We start from the raw sequence: 14,752 nt of genomic DNA on the forward strand, positions 1-14,752 counted from the left end.
GACTGTGCGGGGGGAGGGCATTCCGTTTTCATGTGGAGACACTTAACAAACACATTTGAAATACACCAAGTTCCAGATTACAAGCAACACCAAAACACATCACATTTGGGAGCAGTGCATGTAGGCCCTACTTATTTGAGTATAATGGTAGAGTATTGTGTTGGACACTATTTCAAATTGTCCTTTTCTCCACACAAATAAAACACTGATGTGCATGTCCATAGATCTTAGAGTCATTGCTATCATTTTCACTTTGTGTTGGGTTAATTCCCTGACCAGACCTCGATCATTTTCTTACGCTGGTCTTATAATTTGACTCAACGCTCAGCGCTCGTGTGGCTTCTTCCTGCACCGCGCAGACCGATCGGCATGTGACGTCTTAGCAGAGGTGGGACAAAGTCATTGTTATGCAAGTCACAAGTAGGGCTGCAACTAACGATTATTTTAATAATCGATTAATCTGTCGATTATTTTTTCGATTAATCGTTGAATCGGATAAAAAACAAAAAAACAAGAAAAGCATTCATTTCCAACCCCTTATTCAAAACGGAACAAAAATCTTTAGAAATTACACAAACATGTTGCTCATTGAACATACCTGAGCTGTTACAATAATAATAAAATAAAATAAAAATGGACTAACACAAAAAAAATACACATGTATGCTTTACATCTGCCAAATATATAGACTTTTTTATGATGCATTTCCCATGAAGAAGCCTCTCTTGATGGGATCAAAAAGATAGTAAATGAGTACACTAGAAATAAAGGTACAAAAGTTGTCACTGGACAGTACTCTTTCAAAAAGGTACACCTTTGTACCCAAAAAGTGCATATTAGTACTTCAAAAGTACATATTGGCAGTTCAAAGATACATATTTGTACCTAAATGGTACATATTAGGACTTTTTATAAAGGGTACTGCCCCAGTGACAGCTTTGTAGCTTTATATTTGACTTCATGTGTTTTCTCTGATCAGATAGCTATCTCATTTGTTAAAACTGTTCTATTTACATTTGGCCACATACATGCGTCTTGTGAAAACGGAAAATGCTTCTTCTACTTCCGCGCAAAATGCAAATACACCATTCATTACTTCGCCTTAAAAAATGTAAGACGATGTTTATGCAACAAAAGGCGGCACTTACTGTATGTTGGGCCGGGCACGCGCGTCTCCTTGCTTGGCAGTCGGCATGAGCTGGAGCGCGCAGGAAAGAGCAGCAGGAGAGTGATGGCGCGATGATTTTACGTAAAGGTCCATGACGGGGAAAAGCGTTCATACAACTCCCTCTCAAAGTTTTATTTCATTGTTTAATATCAGTGGAGTTTGTCATTGGAGTTTTTTATTCGTTCTAGAAACTTTTTTTACCCGCTGTCGTCGCTCCATAAAGCATAAGCGTGTCGTCTTTGTTTGTTTACCTCTTTGCCGGCTAACTTCCAGGTGACGCGCTTACGTTTGGGATGAGTAAAACACTGACATGTGGTTTTCCTCTACCTTTGCTGGTTTTTTCATCTTTTCCCCGCCGCCCTGTCTTTTCTCCGCCCTGTCTATGAGCCGCCGAACTCTGCAAGCAACAGTGCGCGAGAGAGACCGACGCTGCGTCCCAAACAGCATACTTCCATACTATATAGTAGGCGAAAAGCACTACTTCTCATACTCTTTGCCTACTATATATTATAGAAATAGGCTGTTTGGGACGCAGCACGAGTGTGTTCACTCGGCTCCGCGCTTAACTGAAGGGTTTATTTTTTTCTTTTTTTAAATTAAACGTCTCTGCGTCACGCGACACGACGAATCGATAATGAAATTCGTTGCCAACACTTTTAGTAATCGATTTTTATCGATTTAATCGATTCGTTGTTGCAGCCCTAGTCACAAGTTTGCTCTAAGCAGACCTCTTGGTGATGTCAAAGTACCGCGAGAGCGATTCAAAGCGGATTTCTCCACGTGATAACTGGAATCGCTCTCGCGGTACTTTGCTGTCACTCGGCTGTGGGTTTTTGTAGCGCTACACCAGTCTGCTCCCCAGTCACTTTCGCGCCGCTATAGTAATTTCATATGCCGATTGGATCGCGCAGTTCGGCAGAAAGTCAAACACACCAAATATATAGCCTAATATGTATATGCATTTCAACCCGCTAAAGTAGCAAGTGTAGCATGCTAATGGAGCGGCGCGGCCGTGTGAATTTTTTGTGAAATGGGTCATTTGCTGCTGATTCTTGCCATAGCTCCGTTGCCCAAATGCGCACGCATACGGTGCCATGTCATCATTGTGTACAAACAGTTAAATGGTCTATTAAGTTTTAAGATGAAGTCAAAATGAAACCGAGATGACCAATAAAATCAAACCAGTCAGACAGAGGTGCAACACCGGTCAGATGCGCAGTTAGTGGTTGTGCAAGAAAGATGTAGCCTAAGTAATCAAACGCTGACTATTATATACAGCAGTTTAATGACGAGAAATGTGAAACCGCAGTGACTGTCAAGGTGACAGGACAAGAAACATTACTGCAGTTGAGCACATATGGGTGTCCAGATTTAATGCGCTGCTCTTACTCCCTTCAGTAATTCACTTTCCGTTATTCAGCGTGCAGTGTTGGTAAAGTTACTTCCAAGGTGTAATACATTATATATTACAAATTACTGTCATTTGAAAGTAATTAGTTACATTACAATATTACTGTCTCTGAACTGTAATGAGTTACACTACTTTTGCGTTACTTTTGAGTTACTTTCATCAAAAGAACAGAAGTATGACTAGGCATTATAAAATGTTAAAATGTATTTTGTTGCTGCTTATAAATCTAGAAGTTATGTGTTGGCCCTCGAGCTTTGAATAGGCAAAGTGAAGACTTATGGCAAAATACAGTAACAATTACTGTCATAATCATAAACATAGACAAATGATCTGGTAAAAGTCTGGTAAATTATGGTACACATACCAAACACAATAGAGCCCACTATAATGCAACCTATAGCCTAATAACATGGTAAGACACGCAACCTCTTTTCATTTCTATTCTTAAGTGATCACTCTTAATTCAGATTCACAGCACAAACTGGCATGCACTGGATTGACACAACTTATCAATAAGTGCTATTGGAGGATTAGGCCTCAAGGAATACAGCTCATTTCAGTACAATAGGATTACATGTAGGCTAACATATCATTGCTTAATAAAACAGACAAACAGAGGAGCACTGCTTTTTGCCAAACAATGAATATAGGTTCCCATACAAAGGCTGGTAAAAACTTTAAACAGTGATGTTTAAATGTACTATTTAGATAACCATGTTTAAGTCTTCACTAATGTTATGTTGTAGTTTAGGTTGCTGTTTGTAATAAAACTGTAGATAGCATAGGAATAGCCTAGCACTGTAATCATAGGAAAGCTTACCTTGTCATTGCTGGTGTGATATGGATTTTACTGGCAACATTTGTAAAAGTCTCTTTACTTCTGAGGTTCAAGCAGCACAGGAGACTGATAGAAACTTTCTGTTGCTCTTACTTAGTGCTCTTATTCGCAAAATTATGCGTGTGCGGCGCTACCGGACCTGATTGAGACCACTTTAGTCAATGCTTATAATACAGCCGCGGACTTCCCAGATTCGGCTCTTTAAGAAACATCTCTATATTTGACGCGCACCGCGTCCAAATCGCATTTCAAATTTGCATACAGCACGTGGAAATAGACATACGCTGCGTCTCAAACCGCCTACTTCCATACTATATAGTAGGCAAAGAGTACGAGAAGCAGTGCTTTTCGCCCACTATATAGTATGGAAGTATGCGGTTTGGGACGCAGCTATTTACACAGCTTTTTCATGTGTGGATGCTGGTCGCGCGCATTGGTCAAAAATAAAAATTTAAAATAACACGGTCTAATTTTGAAATGCATTGTTGTAACGCGCTCGTTACTAAGACTGTAACGAGTAAAATATTACCAAAATTTTACGAGTAATGCGTTATATTACTGCGTTACAGCAAAAACTAATATATTACTGTAATATATTATATTTTGTAATGCGTTACTCCCAACACTGTCAGCGTGTTTATTAACAAAATTCAACGCCACCCTTTAATTCTTGAAGATATGTTTTTTTACTGTATAATGATTAGATTCACTGTGTTGTGCTGCTAAGCTTGAACTTGAAAACGATGCATCACGTGCGCGGTACAACGCTTCATCCACCCGTAGTGCGCGTGCACGGAGTTTAAATGTTCATATTTTGGCTTGAACATTTTATTGCATTTAGTCCTAAGGCCTACCTGTTAAAGTCATTAAAGTTAATTAAATAACAAAAGAAGAGAAAGTGTGCAGCAGTGTGCCCAGGATGGTAAAATAATTATTACAATGTATTCCTAATGACCAACAAAAGTTTTCTGCATACTAAATGGTTTGAAATCTATAGGTATTTGATTCTTTGGTTTTCTGATTTATTAAAATTCATTTATGTAGAGCAGGGAAATAAGAAGTTTTTTTCCTGGGGTGCATGCCCTAGAAAATACTTATATGGACCTCGGTATTTATAAAATCATGCAACGCGGCGTGTTTGTCTTTATACACATGTTATGAAATTTATTATTTTAAACACACATTTCACAAAGTATATATTGTAAGTGTAAATATTCATAAACTCAACACTTCCGAGGCGTTTTTCTAAAAAATAATGTTTAAACTTTATTGGTGGTGGTTGAGAATAATTCCTCTTTCCATATGTAACGCATTTTAGCGCAATGTAAATGTATCATATTGTTATTCTTAATATATAAGAATACTAATATATTTTTTTACAACATTTATAACATACATATATATATATATATATATATATATATATATTTATTTACATATATATATAGATGCTTAGTACAATAGCTTTGCTTCATAGAACTTTCTGTAATAAATCATTAAATCAATCACAAAACGTGTTGACAGTGGCAAATAAAATTCTTGTTAATTTAAACAAGGCAGAAAGGTGTATAAAACCGCTTTAATTAACAATATCTGAACTGTGCTCTTTTGCACACTTCTAATTTTCTCATGTCATAATTTATAATTATTCATTAGATTTAATATAAATACGTTTTGAAAAGTGTTGAATGCGAACGTGTAAGATATCTGAAAGGCGACGCAGCGTGTTTGTCTCTACAGCCACATGTTATAAAATTATTACACACACATTTCACAAAGTACATACTGTAAGTGTAAATATTCATAAACTCAATATTTCTGAGGTGTTTTTCGTCCGCAAAAGGCACAGTTTCTCTGTTCGCTATTTTATTAGATGTAGCCTACGTCTTAATAATAACATAAAAATATCTGTTTTGAGAAGAATTCCTCTTTCCATATGTAAAGCATTTTAGCGGAGTATAAATGTATCATATTGTTATTCTTAAAATATAAGAATACTACTATATTTTTTACAACGTTTTAAACTTTAAAACATGTCTTTTTTATACCACATTAATCTCTTTAAAATATTGATACTTTTTTGAAAAACTGACAATTATAAATATTATGAACAAACAATGAAACGGTGTCAAAATTCGACAACACAAATAATTAAGATATTCATTGTAAATAGCAACCCTATATCACGAGTCGCGTTTATTAGGCTCACACTAAATTATCTGTTGCACTTACTATAAATGCGCATTGCACGTACAGTCATCTTAATATTTGTATGCGCTGTTATGCTGGCAAGAAGGGGTTGACATATCACTTCAAACAACAGCAATTCAATGTAACATATTCAGCAATGCCCTTATTAACTTCTGGAAACAACGGCAATGACAATGTTTTTATGCGCCACCTGGTGGATATTCTTTGAAGCGAAACACATTAAGGGAAAGGGAAAAGTAGCCCCCCCGAAAGCACTTGCAGAATGCTGCGGGACTCTGCGAGACGAATTGGCGAATGCCGCGGGAGAAAACGCGCGTTTTTAAAGGCCACATCTGTAGCATTACATGTTAAGCTGTAATGGCAAAGCATACTTAAAAATTCAGAATTTTTAAAATAATATCAACTCAGAGCAGTTGCAATGCCAAGTGATTATGTAATAAGTATAAATATTGTATAAATAAGTGTAAATATTGAGTGAATACAATAGTCCTGCAAAATCACACAAGTTAGAAAAATAGTTTTGCTTCATTTTTTCTCCACCCAAAACTAAAAAGAACAGAAAAGAGAAGTGAGACGGACAGATTTTACTTCTCTTTTCTCCCACAGCATATTCCACAGGTTGTTTTGAATCAGCGACTTTGGCCAACCACTTTGTGTCATCAGTTTAGTTTTGACCTGATTTAGGCTTAAACTAGACACTAGCTCATTAGTTAACTGTAGTTCAGCTAAAAAAACTTGGCGCTAGCAGTGTCAAGGCCATGGGTTTGAATCAAAGAGGCTGTTTACACATGGTATTTAAATCTGTCTCTTGTCCACTTTCAAACACTTCTGTCCTAATTATTTTTGGGGGAAAGTCTGTGGAGACTGTGGGCGAGTCCCTCTGCTTTTATTTAAACACGAGCGTGAGAGATGACGGGCTTAAATTGACGCCAACTAATATTAGGTCAGAGGCCGCTGCTTGTGTTGTTAGTAGAGGTCTACATGGAAGACCCGAGGATCTTTACGGGTTCGGTCTATATTTAAAATTACCAACCGGGTTGGGTCCCAATTTATTACTTTGAGTCACAGGTCTGTTTACCATTGTGGGTATTACCAGAGTCGATCGGACTCTGAGAACAGTCAGCGCTGTGTTTCTATGGCTACCAGTCAGGAGCTTCTGCAGTGATGCAATGACTATACCTTGGACAATATGCTCTTTATTTAGAAAGCGGGACTTATTCCGCAATAAAGCGATTTGCACTGTACTTTGCACTTTCTCCAATTTTCAAAATAATATTCAAAATAAACTGTCTTGTTATATCTAGTTTTCATGCAGGCTCTGCTTAAAAAGCATAGAAATGATAGCAAAGTAAAGCTAACGTCAGCAGTCATGGCACTGGACAAAAATCGTTATTATAAGCCATATGGGCAAACAGTCCAGTACAGTACAGTATTATGCAAGTTGACTCGAGAAACAAAAAATGCAAAATTGCATTATCCATCACTGTGACTGCAAGTGGACTTTTAAAGCTGGAATAATAAGTGGATTAAGCATTTCAATCTGCAAGAGAGGAATAACATGGATGGAACTTTCTTGGCGAGGAGGATTGTGCATCACAGTCAGATACAAGGGGAAAGGCTATATGGGTAAGACAAAAAGTTTAATTTTGGCAACTTGTTTATTGACTTCATCAATAGCATTTAGCTGAAGAATATTTGCAGATCGGGTCCAGTCGGGTCTGTGTCTTCTTCCCAGACGGGTTCGGGTCCAGCTTTCAAATAATAGACAGGTCAGCGTTGGTTCCAGGTAGTTTATTTTTGACATTTCTCGGTTCTGGACGGGTCCAGGTCCAACTTTCAAAATAATATACGGGTCAGTTCAGTGTAGCACATTTACGGGTCTCTTCGGGTTCGAGCAATTAATGAAATATGCTTGCAAAATGAAACTAATGAAAGAGGCAGAGCAGTATTATCAATGAAATCCTAAGGATGTAGGGGTGGAACGGTACATGTATTCGTTTCGAACCGAATCGGTATGGGGGTCACAATTCGGTACATGAATTTAAACGGAGAATACACGGTATGAAAATAAAAAAAACTTGTGTGCAAAATAATTAATGTAATGCGGAACTACTGTTAGATACGCGGGTTCTTTAGGGACAGCTAATCTGTAGCCCCGCTTTAGCTCTGAAGCTCTGATTGGCGCCGATGCAGCCGAGCTCCGCCTATGTATGCGCTATAATACAGCCCGTCTACATTCTGGCACTCTGCAGTTTTTTGTAAGGTCGACGCCGGTCCAGTCAGTGAGTGAGCAGCGACAGCGAGTGGTGTTCCACAAGAGTTAGACGCTCCGCCGGCCTCTTTAAGATCGCAAGTTTTCCAGTCAGTTACAGTAGTACAGGCAAGAGAGTGGTGGAAAAGACGAGGACTGTGCGTCGGTGTTGTTCAGCAGTTGTTGGGTATGTGAGTGTAAATACATCTAATCAGGGCTCTCAAGTCTCACGCATTCACCTTGAGACACACCCATTTCAGTCAGTTCACACGCTCACACGCCACACTTTGTATTTCTCACGCTGAGAAGTAGGAGATAAATTGTCCTGCTAATATACAATTAATGGACGAGGCGCAGGTATACACGGGGCAGTTCTGTCGAGTTTAGCTGCTTTTTTTAAGTGTGCTCAACTTTACGCAGTGCCATCAGCAACAGAGTGGAGGAGGCTGATTTCAAATCGCTCTCGCGTTACTCTGACGTCATCCACTTGTCGTTTCTTGCAGTGCCTCGTGAAGTCGTACACAACTATTAATTCATCCTATTTTTTTTTGTTCTTTAGTAGATTAATATGAAATAAGGCCAAAATGTAATTTTAAAATGTATTTAGGTAACACTTGTAATACATTTGAACCCATATTTGTATGAAAGATGAGTACAAGATTACTTAAAGTGGTATACATTTTTGTGACGCCTGAACCGCGGTACGAACCGAACTGGGACTTCTGTGTACCGTTCCACCCCTATAAAGATGCACTGTGTTTATGCTAAAAATAAAAAATGATGTAAAACATTGTACTCTGTACATCAAATTAGATAAATGGGCGGGGAGTAGGCGGTCTTTTGTGGCTGTTCAAACACACACTGTAAAAAAATGTGGAAACTGAAAGTTAAGTATTGACTAAACATATTGCTTTCAAATAATTCTCCCCAAACAAAAATATGCATTGTGGTAATTAAAAGCCATGGTACTGGGGTAAAACAAAAAAAATATATTCACAGAACATATTAAACTCTGCTCAGCCAATTTATCGTGTCAAATGAAAAATCTGAGTTGACTGAATGTAGTTTGAGACAGAAAAGCGTGGGCATGCACCTGAAAATAATTTGCTTCAGTGTGGATACGCGGGAGTTGATGATCGACATTTTCTACAATAAAGTTATGGTAAGTACTTAAATATTTACATTTAAGTCATTTTTAAGTATTTTTAAAGTCATTTTCAAGTTAAACTGAGTGAAAATCTGAATAATCTGAAAATAAGCTTACAAACAAAAAGCATATTGCCGAGCCAGAGGAACTGAAAGCAAGACAGATTTTCCGATTGTTTTAATGTTTTAAAACGAGTGTTTAACTTTATTGTGATTGTATTGATTGATTGAGAGACTAGGTTAGTAGTTATAAGATGTTTGTTATAAAACTGATGTCTAAACCTATGTTTTCTCCTCAGTGTAACGCACCGAGCTAACGCTTCATTTAGCGATGAAATGGCAAGGCCACTACAACTTTAACAGTGAGTATATTATATTTATATTTCTTATATAACATAATTGTGTGAAAACTGTTAGCTTTTTCGAGATTTATGTGCGTTATTTTTATTAAGAGTCGCTGCGCCGCGCCCACACACGTGCACACATAGACATGAAAGGCTGCTTGCAACCTGCACCTTGCTAGAGAGAAATTGCCGTGTTTTTTAATTAATGAATATATTACGAGTGTAGGGGCATCTGTATTTGGCCTGGACGTAACGAAAAGGAAGCATTGTTTACAAGTATTCGACCGTATGCAGCACTGCGCAGACAAATCAATCCATGACATCAAAGTTCCGCGGGAGCCATTCAAAAGCTTATTACTCTCGCGATACATTGATCTCATGTGTCAATCGATCTGCGCCGCGCATGCTGTCGTCGTCATCTTGCATCAGGAAATCCACGAGAGGTAGATATGAAAAGGACGCTCTCTATCAGCTGGTGTTGTAAAGCTGCAGGTTATACTCAACGACGCGAGTCTCAAATAAGAGCAAGGACACCGCCCAAAACGGATGAGATGTTTAAATAATCAGCGCGTTAACTGTACTGTAAGTAATCGAATATAAAACCAACACGAAGTAGCTTAACATTAGTACCTATAGGTTTGCTTGAACAATTCATCTCTTAGAAAATTAACCATAGTTTTACTATTGTTTGTGTTGGATAAGCACCACACATTTACCATAGTCTCACTAAAGAATATTTTCAGTCAAACTATAATAAAGTAATGAAAAATGTCCAATACCAAAATAACTGTACTTCTATATTAAAATTTTTTTATTTTTCATAATGTTGAACAGCAATATAGCTAAAAGCAGACGGTTTTTTATGTTCAGAAGTGTAAACTTCGAGGATATTCTGTATTGATCTGGTTTTATTTATTACATTTGGCTTCATTTGGTACATGAACGCTCAGTGATAATTTTTTACTTCTGACAGAGTACCAAGGCTCTGGAGATTTACACACTTGACATGAAAATGGGAATTCGTGAAACTCTGAACAGTTGCTGATCCATGTCAAGATTAATTTCCAGTGAGCAGGTTGTGCTGGAAATTTTGTGAGACTTTATGCCTTTAATTTGTAGAATGTTTTAGGTGTTTAATGTTTAAACTGTTATGAGGCATTGTTTAAAGTGTTTAAAGTAGTTTCATAAGCTCTTACTTAGTGTGAGAATGTTAAATTCAAGTGAAATTGTGATTAACGTTGGGTGAGGAACCCTCCCCACTTTTAAATGGATGTTTTTGGAGATAGGCCTATTTGTAAAATGTTTTACATGTTTAACGTTTGAATTGTTAGGTGGCGGTTCCGTAAGCTTTGAGTACTAAAATCTATGTGAAGCTTTACTGAACACTTGGGCGTTTTCCCGTACAGGGTCTAGATCAATCTAGAGGACTAGGCCTTAGTTATATTAGGACATTTAGGTAGTTTTTACAAACGAACCTTATAAAAAACATTACTGGTGTGCATCTTGAGACAAAACAAGGGCATTGATATTGGTTAAGATATGTTGGTGAAAGATGATTTTAAATTAAGACAGCTTAAACATGCTTTTTAGTCTGGAACTAGGATAAGCCCTGTCCAGGAAATCGTCCCTCGGGAAGGTACACTCAGTTACTTACATTTATTTAAATTTTCACAAAATATTTGTGACTTATTGTATAAAACATTTTATTAAAAATAATTATTTTCTAATGTCTACTGTGCAATTGTATGCAGACCATTTCTGTATGTTTACAATTTTAAGGTATTACTAATAAATAAAAATGAATAAAATGTTACAAAATAGTTTGAGTGTTTCTTTTTCTATTAGGACAACAGGGAATAAACAATTCAGCATGGTTCCTTACCAATATAATTTTACCAATATACATTTTCAGTTTGGGTAAATTAAAATAAGAATGCTACCACAATTTAAAAAAAATAATTGGGCAAAAACATGGTTTCTTATTTTCAATTGGCTCAACCTGTTATTTCCCATTGAGCTAATGTTTAAAGATCGTTGCCACAATTGATAAAATTCAATTCACAGAAAATCTATTGGCCCAAGTGAAAATTGTCAATGTTACCAGCCACTAGAAAATTTTGAGTTAGGGAGGCAAACATTTTTTTTACAGTGCAGTCGAATCCGGTCAAAAGTGTTTTCGACTACCTCGAAAGTGGTCGAAAGTGGACAAGCTCAAAACGTTTTACACCCCGTTTACACCTGTCTTTAGCATCATCCACTTGTGATCCGATCAACAAAAAAGCATCTTAATACCAGATGTAAACAGCCTTCCTATGTGTAGGCCTACCTATAAATCGCAATGTCATTTTAAATAACATCATTAAACAAATGTAATATGTTTGTTGATATTTGAAATCACCTAAACAAACACGCCCCTACCCCAATAGAATCTGGACCTTCTGTTGATAGACCCGCCCCACACATACGCAACTCGGCAAGGATGTCGGTTAGTAGACACGCTCCTTACTGCTGATTGGCTATAAGTGCGTTTTGGTAGTCGGCCCGTCTCCTTTTCCAAAGCGTTTTTCAAACATCGTGGACTCCGCCTTTAATAATAAGTCAGTAAACTGAATGTCATCACGTTTTGTAAAAAGAACATTAAGACATTTTACTCCCGGTATTTTTAAGGTTGCATAACAGTTCCAGGGTAGGACTGGAATTTCAGTCTCATCTTCATCTCTCCAAAGCATTCTGAGCATCAGACCAAGCCCATTTCACATTACAACCATGCAAATGTTTCTGCAGTCCCTTAGGCTGTAGAGGAACAATGCGGTTGTTGAAGGAGCTTTGCTCTAAAGTGTCAAGAGTTTTCGGCCACCCTGGCCTTCCTAAAGTGGTTCATGGAGTAATGATGACTTGAAGAAAGCAAGCAACAAAGACCTTTTGTGTTGTTCAAACAGCACTGAAAAAACACCTTTGTTAGGACCAAAAAGATCTCTGGGATTTAAACAAAATGCGACGTTAAAAAAACCACAGCTGCATCACATCAGCCCAGGATTAGTGATGGATACGCAGGCGACAAGCACTCCTAATACGTCACAATGGTACTATATTGTCGTAATTGTCGTCGTTTGTGGCATGGAGGAGGAGACCTTAAATGCACCGTCTTTATCTTGCATTAGTGTGACTCCTACAAAAGCCAGTTTACTGAAAGGCATTGCTGGCCTTGTGGAATGAATGGTAGAGCAGACACTTCTTATTACAACCGAAGTAGCGAGAACAGTTCCCAAGGTCTTGATGCAATATCAAGCCCTTTCAATCTTCATTTTGCTCAGAAACTGAATATTTTAAGGGCTTACCTGCCTTTTTTGTTGCTTAAAACAGTTCTGTTGCAATTAACAACTGCAGTCTCTGCACAACAAATAACAGAGACTGATAGCATTATCACCCAATGATCCAAAATGAGCTTGTTCATTCTTTAACCACTAAGGCAACTTCAGAAGTGGCTTAAAATCTGCTGTCTACACTAAGTTAGACACAGTAACATTGGCAACCTCAGCACAGTTTTTGTTTTGGGGGGGGTTAGGCCGTTACAGTATAGAAAAAAATTCAATGGAAGCTTATCATGACAAGTCACCTTCAAACTTGTTGGCAATTCTAACGACAAATTTAGTACTTGTTTACTCATTTTACAGGCCAGACACAACAACCATTTGACCAGAGTGCTCTCTTAATTCATTTAAAAAATAAACCGTAACCATACATAGGGATTTCAATTATCGATCACTTAACACTTACCATGTTATTTACATTTTCTAAAAACTTGTTTATTAGAAAACATCCCAAATGAGGTTTTAAGGTCTCCCTTTCAACCCACAAATCCACATTTACTGTATTTACAGTAAGTTTTTGGCCACCACCAGCTTTGTTCTTTTAGCCAAATTTTAATGATCATCCACATTTATTTTTCATGCTTCTATTCAAAATACAAACAGAAAACATGTGAAATAAAATTTAGAAAATAGGGTTTTTTATGTCACTTAGGTTCAAGAGTGCCTGCAAGATCCTGCTATTACTCTAGCAGAGGTAATGTTAAATGCTTGACATTTTACCTTATAATTTTATTCTGTTTTTGAATGCTGCAAATTTTCTGTATTTATATCCTGGTTGTGCTCGAATAAAGAGACTGGAAAAAATATGATATATGGTCACTATACCACTGCAAAAACAACATATCTAATGATGGCATGATGGTCTAAAACTTTTGCACAGTGCTATATATTCTTACACCCATTTAACATTTAATTTAGGTTTTAAATTTCATATATAAAATTGTATTATAATCAATAATCAAAGCAACGCTGAGACTACAACAGCGACTAGACTCCCTGACTAGAGGCCATCCTAAGGGTGCACAGCTTCAACTGAAAAAATCAGCCTAAACCAGGTCATCCCCGATGCAGCTTAGCAGCATTGCAGGGCTTCTACACAAGCAACCTGTCAAATGAGACAGTGTTGCACAGCCTGGTCCAAAATACTCACATTTTCACGCTTTCCTAACACCAGAGCCCAAAACAACTCTTCTTGAGCCGACCCACATCTTAAAATCAACAGTGATCTTACCTTTCTAATGGTTTCCAACGGCAGTCAGGGTACAGCTGAGAGGGATGTGACTATAATGTGTAGCACGAGCAAGTCTTGATCAAGAATACCAGTCTTTTTACATGGAACTCTGAAGGGACCTCTCCCACCTCTGACTTCCTGTGTATGGGTAATCAGGCCCTCCCAGAACGCCTTGAAAACCATGACCACTAAATCAGAGGGGCTGGGGTGAACTGAGGCAGAAGACAAGAAAGGGTGTGCGCGAATATAAATACAAACACAAGCACTCATGCTGACAATACTTCAGAGCTAAAGAAAAAAAGAAAGCAAATTCTTGTATTGCTCGATAGTGTCACAGAGTCCAAAAAATACTCAACAGTCAGATATAAATTAGGAAATGTTCTGCACAAAAATATCTGGAACTTGATGTCATAAATTATTTCAAGCATAGACATCACAAACCACAACAATTCAAAAGGGTTTGCATAATGGCAGTCCCACATCAAGAATTAATGGAGGACTGCTGAATTTGCTCTATTACAGTAATATATTGCAAAGCAAATTTTTTTGGCAGTGACTTCTCAAGCACTCTGCAGGTTCTAGCCACCGAGCTGCTCCCCAGTCCATTACAATCTAATGTTTTCCAGGCCTTTCTAATATAATTAAATGAAACAGTGACCAACCGAATAATCCGAAAGCACAGACTTTTACTCGGCTGCACAGAAAAAGTATGCCATTTATGAGAACTGCTTTACTAAGTTTTAGACAGCAACTGCTATAATATGAGGTTACAACTGGGCAG

The 14,752-nt window shown here is 37.6% G+C and overlaps 1 protein-coding gene across 17 annotated transcripts in view; it reads right to left on the reverse strand.

Annotated features, from left to right (window-relative positions):
* The window catches only part of gab1 (GRB2-associated binding protein 1), a 112,228-nt gene that overhangs the window by 55,557 nt on the left and 41,919 nt on the right, over positions 1–14,752 (reverse strand). The window contains exon 1 of one of the 17 annotated variants that reach the window (XM_055205149.2): positions 13,972–14,126. The exons of the other annotated variants lie outside the window; for them this stretch is intronic. The gene's annotated coding sequence lies outside the window, so the exon portion shown is untranslated. Of the gene's footprint in view, positions 1–13,971; positions 14,127–14,752 lie in introns of those variants that run through there. 17 annotated transcript variants of the gene reach the window in all.

Source organism: Misgurnus anguillicaudatus, chromosome 3, assembly GCF_027580225.2.
Source record: "Misgurnus anguillicaudatus chromosome 3, ASM2758022v2, whole genome shotgun sequence".
NCBI lineage: Eukaryota > Metazoa > Chordata > Actinopteri > Cypriniformes > Cobitidae > Misgurnus > Misgurnus anguillicaudatus.